Here is a 13,221-nt window from a genome sequence, read left to right as displayed (position 1 = left end):
TAGCTTTTTTTTTTCTGTGAGGAAAACAAAAGTATTCATAGAATATGCATAGCAGTGTAGTGAATAGCCCTAACGCAGCAAAATCTGTCACCCTTTAATCTTTTATCACTGACACTTGTTGAAGATTTGATAGTACGGCACAGTTAGTAAGTTCATGTCCCTGCTTGTGTAGACAAGAGCAGTGTTTCCCAAAGTTGATGGGGTCCAGGCACATTTGAAAAGTCTCACGGCACACCACCAAACAAAAAGTGTCACATAAGTATGACTACTCAAATGATGATCTCTTCTAAATGTATTCCTTAAAATCATTCACTGCCAGCCTTCCCAGTCAACATGGATATTTGACTTCTAAAGCCGTCGTTGGCAGTGAATGTGATTCTCACAACACAAAAACATAATGCTGATATACACTCGCAGGGAGCTTGACTTATTCTCTTGCAAGAATGGCAACAGGTGGAGGCGCAGATGAATTGCAACTTCGGCCATCTAACGGAAGGGCATTTAATTGTTCTGCCTGTCACTATACGTCGCTGGCATTGATAGATGACCAAATATAGATCTGTAATTAATAAATCATAATTTTTGGACAAATGTAAGTGGAATTGGGTGATTTCCTATGGCACCCCTGATGATGTCTCAAAGCTCACTAGTTGCGAATCACTGCTGTAGTACTTAATTATGATGATGATTAGTATGATTAGTATAAATAGTGATAGTATAATGATAATAATAAAATTGTCATAAAAACTAATGCTGCAATTGTTACTACAACTACTATCAAACTTATAATTCACATAAAAAAACACGATGAAGTGGGGGATCGAGTTAAATAAATAAAAAAAGAAGAAGCAGGGGTTTCTGCCAATAAAATAGGTGAATTTGCAAATGCCAAACCGTGACTATGCGGGGGTCCACTGTACTGTTAGTAATTCGACGACTATTGCTATCATAACTACTATTACAACTTCAATCACTATTGGGCTACTATTACCACAGCAACTACTATTTCATTTACTAATACAACCACTTCGTCTTGTATCCACTGATGGTGTTGTATGTATTGTTACTACTGCAGTGGATAATGTGATGGCCTTCATGTCTTTGCTTTGGAACATTTCCCTTAATAGCTTTCAATGAATTGTTGTCTCTACAACAAAATCCCTTTGGCCTTCATTCAATCCTCCTCGCTTGATTGTGACCTGGAAAAGACATCAAGCGTCCCTCATCATCACTGGCCTTTTGAATAATCCCTTTCATGTGGAGTATAAATACACAATGCCTAATCTGCCTCTCTCAAAAATGTTGCCTCTAAAAGCTTCCTCGGAGAGCCTGCAGCTAATTTTTCACCTCATTAGCCTGGACAGACATTAAAAGTAGGCCACTGTGATGACATAGAGGGAATTCAACGTAGAGGGGAAGTCTTGTGAAGGTGTGTGATAAGAAAGGCCAACAATCCATGGCTTGAGAGTCCCTTGCACATGCACAGGTAAAATATGGGCCTCGTGTATGTGTAAACCATCATGGTGTTTTGACATTAATGAGCAATGTGGTTGGGGGTCTCTTTGCTCTCTCACGCCTTCTCTACCGCTGTATTTTGCAGCTACAGAGGGTCCTTTTTTTTTTTTTTTCCCCTTTTCTTTTCTTTTTCTTTCCTCATCAGCATTCCGCACGCACCATCGGCCCACCGCGTCCACTCACGTGCGCTCACCATCGTGGTGTGTGTGTGATGAAGGAAGACAAGCGAGGAGAGTCCTCTTTGTGTCACACTGGAGCCCCCCGCCCCAAGACCCGCACCACCAAGGTCATGCATGTAATTAAAAGGCTGGTACACTCAGAGACAGATGTCTAGAGGTGATACATTGCATCCGGAAAGTATTCACAGTGCTTCACTTTTTCCACATTTCATGGTACGGCTCTGTTCTGTCATCTAGAATTATTTTTTCATAATAAAAAGTCAGATTATGTAAGTCATATTTATTTTTAAAGGCATTTATCAATCAATTGGTTAATGTATTTATTTATAAATAAGAAAAGAAAAGAAATATATTTTGTTTATATATATATATATAAAGATTTTAAGATTTTGTTTTTAACCTTTCCGACATTTGCTGAAAATCTCGTTCATTTGCAGTTTTGTGCTCAGAACAAAACAATAAAATTATTTCTTTGTGTTGTTAGGTTTTGTTCATTGATAGTGTTTTTGAGATGTTTTGTTGCTGTCAAAAATGAAAGTGAAAGTATGTTTCTGTCTCTCCCAATGTAGCTATTCATAGCCCGTGTAATCTATTTAGCTGTTAGAATTTGCAAATATTCCTTAAGATTTATTATTGTGTGCAAATGCTCCTGGATACTGTTTATGTAACATGGGTTGATGATTGTGTACATGCTAGATGCATGTTGTTGGTGCTTTATGATCCTCTTTGTGGAGTGCTTTTCTGTGGCATCTACGCAGTTACAAACTCCTCTTCGGGGTCAATTATTCACAGATTTTCGCCACCATTACGGAGTGTTGTATGAAGAATTTTGAGGAAAAAATATAATGTAATCCATTTTGGAATCAGGCTGCAACATACCAAAATAGATAAAGAAAAGTATAGCGCTGTGAATACTTTGCGGATGCTCTGTATTTGAGGTCACAGCATGGGATTACCTTCCCCCCCCCCCCCCCTCACGATAATGGCTTTAATTGCAAAGGCACAAATGGTGATTTGGCTCTGACACACCAGATGTGTGCTGGATTATTGATCATCTCCCCACTGGTCTGAACTCATTTCCACACTGTTAATGTGATGCATTTGATATAATCTGGGGAGATGATCTAAAACCAGCGAGCGAGGATAAGAGGTGTCCGCAAGTCCCTCACGCCCAGGGGTGGCGAAGATTGTGGTCTTGTTTGATTCTCAGTTGCCATGGCAACCAGCGCCCAGTGTCGCACCTGACCTACATATGGGCTGTATGTACACACACTAACCATCTGTTAGCGTCTCTTTGTACGGCAGCTCTGAAGGAATGTCAGTGAGAGGATACTGGATGACTCGAGTGGCCGCAGACAGAACAAACAAGAAGAGAGCGACTCATTTCAATGACTTGAGTCAAGTGATAACAATCAAGCGAATAGTATTGGGAGGCCCTACTTGATAGGCAATTTCATTAGGTACACCTGCATTATCTATCCCACTCATACCCTATAGTGAGCCAGAGCAAATATTTTGCATTGGAAATGTCTCATGGCACACCACCAAACAGAAATGTCACAAAAAGTGTATATATGCACCGCAGGAAAAAAATTAAGAGACCACTGCAAATAATCAGTTTCTCTGATTTTGCTTTTTATTGGCATATGTTCAAATACAATGAAAATTGGTGTTTTATTTGATCATCTACTGACAACACAACTCCCTTTACAAATATTGTCATTTGTAGCATTTATTTGCTTTGAATGTTTTTCTTAAAATATGCTCGTGGTAATGGTAGTAATAGTAGTGGTAGTGCTGGCAGCTACGGTAATGGTACTAGTGGTGGTAGTAGTAGCAGTAGAAGTAAAGGTCGTGGTAGTAATAGTAGTAATTGTGTGTAGTAAAAGTAGTAGTAGTGGTACTAATGTAGTAGAAGGAGTGGTGGCAGCAATAATAGTAGTAGTAACAGGTAGAGAGTAGGAGTACTCTGAAACGAAAGTCCTTTGAATTTACTTTATTTTAACATGTACATTGGTTGCACATAATTCAAATGTATTTAATTAACATATTTCATTATTTTCAAGCAGAAGAAGGAGAAATTATGTCACTTACGTCGGTGTAGTAGTGGTAGTGATAACAGTGATAGCATTGATATATTCTAGTGGAAGAGCATTTAATTGTTTTCTCTGTCACTGTACATCACAGGCATAGATAGAAGAACATCGATACTGCAGAAAAGAAATAATAATTTTCGGCCCAATTATGTGAAATTGAATAATAAAGAAAAACAGAATGGTAAAAGCAGTAGTGCTCAATTTGGGCCACCTTGCTATAGATCTATGTGTCACAAGTATGTACTCTATGCGTACTGTATTCAGCCATTCTCAACCTTCATGTAAGCCATAAATTCTGACATTTTCTATGCAAATACGCATTTTATATCCCCACTTGAAAAGCCATACTGTCATTCGTCAGCTATTGATTTCCCATCTGCACCTTCCACTTAAATCAAGTGGAGTCTGCATGACTGATGGCTGATGTCACATGCGCAATCCACAGCTGGACACGGCGGGGCGGGCAAAACACATCCATCTTGTGTCGCCACATGAATGCAAACAGAATGATGCTGCGGTAGATAACTGCATTTTGTCATATAGAGCTCATATTGTAAAAAATGTACAGTAGGCCTACATGTATATGAGATATTTAGTTTGGGCTATGGCAGGAATGTCCCAGAAAATGGGATCGCTGACTTCCTGTGTATGCTACGCTAACGACCATAACTAATATTCTATGACATGATTGCTTGAAGCCGAACTTGCTAAAATGTATTTTCTTTACGGTTGGTATCTTCAGACAAAAGTTAAATACATGTATATCATTTATTTATACAAATATGATACGATATACATAAACATGAACAAAGCCTAAAAATCATATATTGTCATTTTTGGTGGTTATGTGCTGACGTTTAAAGTCCTTGCAGTTGTTTAGTCACGGTATGTAAAATTGTTTTTTTTTTAATCATGAAAAAATTTTTTAATTTTTAAATGTTATTACTTCTAATTAAGCTAATAAATTATATAACAAACAAATTATTTCATAAAATAAATACAAACATGTAAATGTACTGCATCTTTAAAAAAAAAATTATTTTACTTTTTTTATTTTTCATTTTCATATCAATCATTAACCATTTATTCAACGAGACAATGGAAACACAATGTTGCATGTATATACTGTTTTATTATATATTAATTTATTAGTTTGTCTTATTTACAACAAAGAAATTAACTAAAAATTAAAAAAGAAAATTGTTTAGAGATATGTAAAATTGTATATTTTACTGATATATTTTATGTACACAAAATGAAGGAAACAATTATTTAATTGGATGAAATAATTTTGAAAAAAAAATAAATTATAGGGAAAAAACATATTATTACAGGACTTCTGATAATGTAAATGCTTATGATAGCTTAGGGTTGTCAGTGGATTTTGTGATTATAGTTTCTGAATTTCTGAATTTCTGAATTTCTCACAATTAAGATCAAAGATTTGTCAGAGCAGTTCTGAGCTGTCAATAATAGATTTAAAGCTGTCAATAATAGATTTAATGTAGTTATACATGATTCAATCAAAATGTGGGTTGTACAACTGTGCTGTGTTTGCCCCTTGTGGGTGCACACGCATCCCAAATAGTTGCTGCTTTCGTCTCCCCTCATTGATCATGCCTATTGCAGGTCAGTATATGAGGCAGTTCCCCAAAGGGCATTCTGGGTAATAAATCTCATTCCTATCGTGTGGAGGCTCAAGGGAAAATTCTGGCCCACTTTTTTTTTTTTTTTTTTTTTACCACGACATATTTATCTGGAAAAAAATGGAGGGAAAGTGGGCCAAAAGAGTAGCATTGAATCCCATCCAAATAAATTCATAATTTGGAATGCAAACTGGAGCATTTTTCATGTAAATATCCTCATAGTCTCCTTTGAATGATGGATTTTCTACTGTACTTGCAACCTATAAACTATCGTTCATCTGGACTTGGGTGTCGCTAGTTTCACCTGGTCATATTTCAGCATTCTCTGCCCTTGTGTTTTCCCACCTGTGCCTTCTTTATCTGCGTGATTCATTTGAATGCATTTAGTTTCCTGGTTCCTTTCGTTTTGGCTGGTGATCTGTGTCAAATATTTTTTTTCTTGCTCCTGCGTTCTCAGTTTTTCTATTTAAGATTTAAACCAAGTGTGCTAAAAAAGATCACGTTCTTTTTTTCTTGACTCAAATTGTTTTCCATTATTAATTCCCTGCCAGCCTAGCCAGTTAACATGGATATTTGACTTCTAAAGCCGTCAATGGCAGTGAATGTGTTAACGATACGTGTTTAAAAAAAATGTAATTGTACAAAAGCGTACACCTACTTTTGGCTCACCCTGTATATGTTTTTGTTCATTCTCCATGCCATCTCGTACCCTTTTCGGTTACGTAAGTGTCCTCATGTCAAGTCTAATGAGAACACTAACAAGAAACTGCTGTAGGCCACTACTCACCTGGTTTAGTATATATACAGTACATTTTAAAAAAAAAAAAGTTATGCTGTATTGCTCCAACATTACATCAGGAAATTGGAGGGAGGACAAAAGTGCACTTTATGGTATTCCAGTGAAAATGGGCTTGTCACTTCCACTTATGTAAAAGCAGAGGAAGCTGCATAGCACCAAGCAGCAAAAAACAGCCTTTTATTTCACAGCGACTTGCTCACATTTATCTCTGCCCATGGCCAGTATGCTAACTAAAAACAAAGACATGCATGAGTATTATGACAAACTCAATGGACATTGTGCTGCTCCTTCTGGTGGGTGCACCTTGTAAACCAGGGGCAGTATAATATTTACAGTATATACGTGTATCAGAAAGAAGATGGCCACAACTGCTCAGTAAGTTGCAGTAATATTTTTTTTTCGTAGACTATAAAGAATGTATGCTGTTGCTGCGCTGTTTGTGTTCAAATATCCATTGCTTAAAGGGTTATAACACTGCAACATCATTGCTAGTTTCGTTAGCCTGTCTATGGTGATTTTGTTTGTGTGCTAGCATCAAGCTAGTGAGCTTAAGTAAGACAAAGTTATGTGGTTAATTTGGATCTAAAAAGTGTTAACTATCTTCTTTTTATGTTTATTTCACAGTAAACTTCAACTGGGAGTGGCAATAAACAGCTTGAAACCTTTTTTTGAAAAGGTGTTCACTGTCTGCCAAACTGCTGCCTGTTGTGAAAGCTGGTGGTACCATTTAGTGCTTGTAACTCAAAATTTCCCCCACAACTCAAGACAGAAAAATTGGTGGAGCAACGGCTCTTATCTTGAAAAATTTGTAAGTCGGGTCTCTTTTAGGACGAGGTTTTCCACTGTAATTGTCTAGACCAAAAATGTTTAAAAATGGGCCAGGATTATTTTAGTAAAGTATGCAGTAAAGTTGCATTAATTTAGATTTGTTTCCCTCCAAAATTGGTTAATTACAATGTATTTATTATATTTATTCTTTATTTTCCCTGTGTTCACTGTCCCTTGAGGTCAAACGTTTGCCCACCCCTGCACTCGAGCAACCTTTTCCCTAGGGTTCATTAATATTTAAAGGTCTTCCCACAATGGAAATGCAGGAAATGATGTAAGATATACGTCACATACAGTGAAAACTGTTTGTTTCCTATTGCTGTGAAAGTGAATATGCGTCGTGACCAAAGAGCATGTGGAATTCTGCTACTGTAAGAATAAATGATAAGGGAGACATTTTCCACTCCTTTTATTTTAGGCACACTTCATTACCTCGCAGCAAAGTTAAAGACAGAACACGAAGTGTGCTTATTCACTATGATTGAGAAGTGACTTCTAGTAAATTAGTCTACAAAGCCATCTTTCTCCCTCCCGTCTGTTTTTTCTACCTCTTTCCAGCGTGAGCGCTGTATAAATATTTAAGTGACTGCCTTGCTGCTTGTGAAAATAAAAAAAATGAACACCAAACACGTTTGAATGACAGTCAATAGTGTGCAGGCCTTCGCCAAGGTCCTTCTGACTTGTTTGATTGATTCATCTGGAAGGAAGGGAGGTGAAGGAAGGAAGGATGAAAAGCAAGTTTTCAGCAAAGGAAGGAAGGACGCATGAATAAATTGTGGGTCTGAGGGAAGAAAGGTTGCAAGGAAAAAAGGAGGGTAGAAAGGATGCAAAAATAAAAAGCAGCTTTGAAGGAAGAAAGTAAGTCAGGAAGGAAAGATGAGGTAAGGAAGGAAGCCAGAAAAGTGACAAAAGGAAGGAAGGATGTAAGGATACATGAATAAAAAAGTGGAAGGATTTAAAATGTTTTGTTTTTAAACTGCATTTTTTTACACAGAATTATTTGAAGACATTAAATTTTTTGTACTTTTTCATGCTGATACTTTTTAGACGTGGCTAACTTTTACACTGAATGTTTCAAAATGTTTTACTCTTTTTTTACATTTATATATTTACATTTATTGAGATGTGGAATTGTCTTTACATTTGTAAATTATTTTACTGACTTTGATATGTTAGATTTTTTTTCAGATGTTGATTTTTTTTCACAGAATTTTTTGAATTCTTGATTATTATTTTTGTTTTTTTACAAAGATTTGTTTTTACATTGAATGTTTTTAAACAGACTATTTGGATTGTGAAAGAAAATGGTGTTAGAAATTGTAATTGAAAGTAAGAAATTCAAATAAAAAAATGTTGAACTCAGGTGGCACGAATATACTTCCACAGTATTTAACAGACACTCCATATATTTGAGACCGAACATTTCCATTTTCTGCAAGATCGCAAGGTTTTCAAAGTGTGCACATGCAATCACTTTAATGTAACCGTGTAGAAGGTTCCTTAGTCGGCCACCGAGTCCTTATTAGGGTGAGAGTGAAGGGCAGAGCTCTCATTTGTTTGCTGTCACCCACAGACGTCTTTTCCATGAATACACTTGACTCCCAAGACTCACTGACAACAGGCTGTTTTACAATTGCATTAAAAATGTTATGCGCTGCATCAGGTGGGGGCAAACTACATACATGTTCTTTAATCCATCCTATTGAGCATTTACATTTTCAATAGTCCTGTTGTTGCATTAATTTCGCTGTAGTTAATTAAAATGTCCAACCATCCATTTTCTATTCAGTAATTGTAACCATCATGAGGGCGGTGGTTGTGCTGGAGCACATATTGACAAACAACCATTTGCACTCACGCTCACACCCAAGGACAATTTAGAGTATTTAATTAACTTTTCTAAAATGGTTTTTAGAATGTGGGAGGAAGACAAGAGTACCTGCTGGACACAGGAAGCCCTGAGCCCGGATTCAAACCTCACCTCAGAACTGTGAGATATATGCTAAGCACTCATCCACAGTGCCACCCGCAATAACTACAGTAAGTATTATTTTTGTTTCATTTTTCATTCAATTGGTTAACTTGTTTTAAATAATTTTACATAATTGATTTTTTTTCATTTTATGAAATAATGAGTGAATACATTTCAATGACAATAATTATAAATATTACAATTTAAATGTGCCTGAAATGTATTTTTTAAATTAAACATTTGTTGTCCAGTGTGTTTGGTAAAAGTTAGTAAAATAATTCTAAAAGCTTTTTTGGAGTTTTTCATTCTAACAATAATTCATTCTAATGTGTTTAATGTGTTAATTTGTATTAAATAATGAAGTAAACTCATTAACTTTTTTTGCTGGGGGGGGGGTATTATTTATTATTTGCGGGTTTTCTCTATTTGAGAAGGGGCCTGGTCCCTCACCCCCGCCAATAGCGAGGGTTCACTATTTGTAACATTTGAAGATTTACTGGAAAGGCAAACTTCTTATTGTAATTCCCATTTGATTTCATGTGACTGTGAGCTGTAACAAGTTACTTGTCTAAGATTAGTGGTATCTCGGACACATTGCGATAAAACTAATCCGTCCAGCTCGGCATGGAGTCCCTCTCTGGTTGCCGTGGTGATCAGATGGACGTCTCCTTGCCCCATTGTCCAGTTTGTTACGCTAATCCCAAATCTTCCTCCGTGTCTGTGGTGTCATCTCCACATGATAAATCGCAAGCTGCTCAGTCCATCAAAAGTCCATCAGTAGATGCCTGAAAAAAGAGATTACTTTTTTTTCAATAGATATTGTAGATAACGCGAGGGGAATCCTAACAAGAAAAATATCCAAGATAAATACAATCTTTCATGTTGGTATGTGATAAGTAATAAATATTCAGTCATCGAATTGTGCTTCAGTGAAGTTGGAAATATAATATTATTGACAGTGACATATAATGAATTATAATACACCCAATATATACAGTGTATAAAACGGTTGATATTAATAATACTGTATGTTTTGCCATACCAATCTAATCTTCCCAGTGCCTTCACAATCAGTAGTGCTGGCCAATGTAACTTAAACTATATTAGAAATGTACTGTTTCTTTAACCCATGAGAATTTAAATTCGATTTACTGAGCCACAATCATTTCAGCATTTTCCCGTCCTCTGATTGGTTGGTCAGAGCAAACCTGATAGTGAGCTGCATCTGTAACGTTCCGCACACATTAACACATTTAATAATCAATATGTCTGGTTTGTATGATGTATTTTATGTATTTAAAAAAAATAATAATGTTTTTGTCATTTGTTTAGATAAATATTGATTCTGAACTGCTCCAGTTGATTTACATGGCACCCTTGCGTGCTGTTACATTTTTGTATAGTATTGATGAGCTTTATAATTGTGATGTAATAGAGGTGGATTAAGTTGGGTAAATCCCCACTGAAGGCCCAGGTACCAAATGCATGACGTGCCACTGTTAAAACCATGCTTATAGCTGCATATAAACATCCAGACCATGCCGGACGTGCAGCCACAAAGTGCACGACAACATGAAGGGACAAGTCAGCGTCATGTCATTTGCTCCAATCTGCCCAGACGCCCAGGACTGTCGTGTTTCTATCACATATGTCCCAATGATATTTATAGTAATTTACACCAGAATCCGCGCCAAAGCTCCAGAATGGCGCCAAGGACAGATGGCACTTCCTCTCTAAGTCACAGCTTTTTAGTAAAGGACAGGGCATGAAATGTAAAAATGGCATGAGGAAGACGGATAAAAATAACGACGATGAAATGAAGAGAGTTTACTCAATGTAGGCTAGTAGAACCGCAGTTCGTATCATCGTAACTGTTGTAACATTATGTACCACTGGAACATTAACACTTACATTTAGGAAAATAAACAGCACTTAAATAATGATTTCATTAAAATGTATTGCACAGAAGTTAAATAAAATTTTTACCGAGTAGCAGGAATCTTGATAATGTAAATGCTCGGTGGCCCAGATTAAAGAACTAAATGGGCCGCATGCGGACCCCAGGCCTTACTTTGCTCACTGCTGATATATACAGCAATACCAGTGCAAGTAAATCGTCTTACATACTGTATCTGCAGTTATTCTAATTGATAGCGATGATGTAAAAAGAAGCCTGTTTTGCTGCCATTTTATTCACCAAACCACCATCTGTCCCCATTTCTTCCCCACATACTCGACATACTCGTCTCTTTTAACCCCCCAGGATGCTTATTAAGTGCCTCTGACGTATTTCCAAGGCAAGAATGACGCAGATGTGTTCATGAGAGGAGGGGGGGGGGGGTGTCATCCTCGGGGTGGATAGAAGGTTCAGTGAGGGTGTAATGGTGGGGGGGGGGCAAGTAGGAAGAGGAGCAATAAATGGAGACAACATGGGAAGTGTGTGTGTGTGTGTGTGTGTGCACGTGTGTGAGGAGGGGAGGTGACTGAGTGAGACAGATGAAGAGGGGGAGGGAGTGAGAGCGGGGACAGATTGATGAATGAATGTATGTGCAAAGGCAAATGGCAATTTACTACACAAGTGAGTGTTTCAAATTGAAGTGATGCAGAGAAAGAGAGAAAAAGACAGAGAGAGGTGAGGTGGAGGGGGACGGTAACCCACCCCCCCCCCCACACACACCTCCCTTGTTCTCACCTACAAATGCACTTTGGGAAATTCAAGAAGTATTCAGAAATCGCAATGGAATGATACCAGAAGACACCAGTGGGCAAAACTGGATTTTAATAGTATTTTATCAATACAATTTTATTGTAAAATATTATTTATTGTTATTATATGTATAAGTAGTTACTTCACTTGCATTCATAACATATATATATGAATGTAAATACATAAATAATAAAGCTAAAATTATTAATTAAATAATACATTAATTCAATTCAAAGGATCATAAAAATGATGTGTTAAAAATACATAGCCACTCACAGAAACAATTACCTTGGTGTCTTGGCATACAAGTTTAATTTGTTCCGTTCGTATCTCAAATCACCTTCCCCCATTGAAATGTGGAAATGCAATTAATCCGTTCCAGGCCCAAATAAACCCCAAATTCACTTCACTCTATAATATTCTACTTTATAAAAACATACAGTAATGACATAATTGAATAGAATGTAAAGAATTAAACAGTTTGTGCTTTATTTTTTGCTTCCATTCTATGGTCATTGTGCTGCTCCTTTAGGTGTGCGCACCTTGGCCACTTGGGGGTGGTATAATACAGACATGGAGACACACACAAAGAAGAGTTTCACAACTGACTCAGTAAGTTGCAGCAACATTATGGTACCTACACTGTATTGGTATATCTTGGCCGTGGAAGGCTGGGTCTCACTTCATACCTGGAAATACAGTTTTTGTTGTGAAAGCACATGTGATATATTTTTTTTAATTGGCTGTTACATCTGACACGTTGCGACGCCGTTCACCTTGGATTCAAATATCAAAGCGTAGCAAAACTAGTAGCTGTTGGTCTGCCAATCATGAAAACTAGTTGCAGAACCCCACACACTGCTCCACAGTTCAGCGGTGTTCGGACACGTCGTTTGGTGTGCAGCGGCCTTTGGAAAGTGTGTGCCTGACTAAAATACAGAATCTTCTTGTGACAAGGATGATGCTCAGACAATACTAACGTACGTTTTTCCTAGAATAAATACTATATAATAAAACAACTCCTTTTTTTTTTGTTCTCCAAAAGTTTTATAACAGAAACTCCAACTAAGTTTCAAATGTTTAAAGCAGAGCGTGCAGTTTAGATTTGGACCAACTTCCTCATGGCTCAGTGAGTTCAGGCCGACAAGCCAAAGCACTTAGAAAATAATTAATATTTAAACTCCCCCCCCCCCCCCTGCGTTTTAATTTAATGGCGTAAGCAACTCTGGTTTAAGGAAGAGATTATGTAATGTGACAAAATGTAATCAAGCTCCGAGTGTGTTGTGTAACAAGCGCACACACGCTAAAACCTGCGAGCATACGGTATTGTGATCGTATGCTCAGCAGCCTTAGAGGTCATTACAACTTGTCTGATAACATAAGACAATATGTGATGGACTGATTGAGCGATTTTTAATTTTTTTTAATTTTAATTTATTATTTATTCTTTTAATGCATTCCTCAACTTTCTCAGTCTTT

At 37.1% G+C, this 13,221-nt stretch overlaps 1 protein-coding gene across 5 annotated transcripts in view; it reads left to right on the top strand.

The window, feature by feature from the left end:
* LOC133417853 (retinol dehydrogenase 13-like) overlaps positions 1 to 13,221 on the top strand; it is a 46,599-nt gene that overhangs the window by 684 nt on the left and 32,694 nt on the right. For all 5 annotated transcript variants that reach the window (XM_061706024.1, XM_061706025.1, XM_061706022.1 and 2 more), the window contains exon 2: positions 8,979 to 9,103. The gene's annotated coding sequence lies outside the window, so the exon portion shown is untranslated. The remainder of the gene's footprint in view (positions 1 to 8,978; positions 9,104 to 13,221) is intronic.

The sequence above is a fragment of the Phycodurus eques genome, chromosome 19, assembly GCF_024500275.1.
Source record: "Phycodurus eques isolate BA_2022a chromosome 19, UOR_Pequ_1.1, whole genome shotgun sequence".
In the NCBI taxonomy this organism is placed as follows: domain Eukaryota; kingdom Metazoa; phylum Chordata; class Actinopteri; order Syngnathiformes; family Syngnathidae; genus Phycodurus; species Phycodurus eques.
This window is presented reverse-complemented; position numbering and strand designations above follow the sequence as displayed.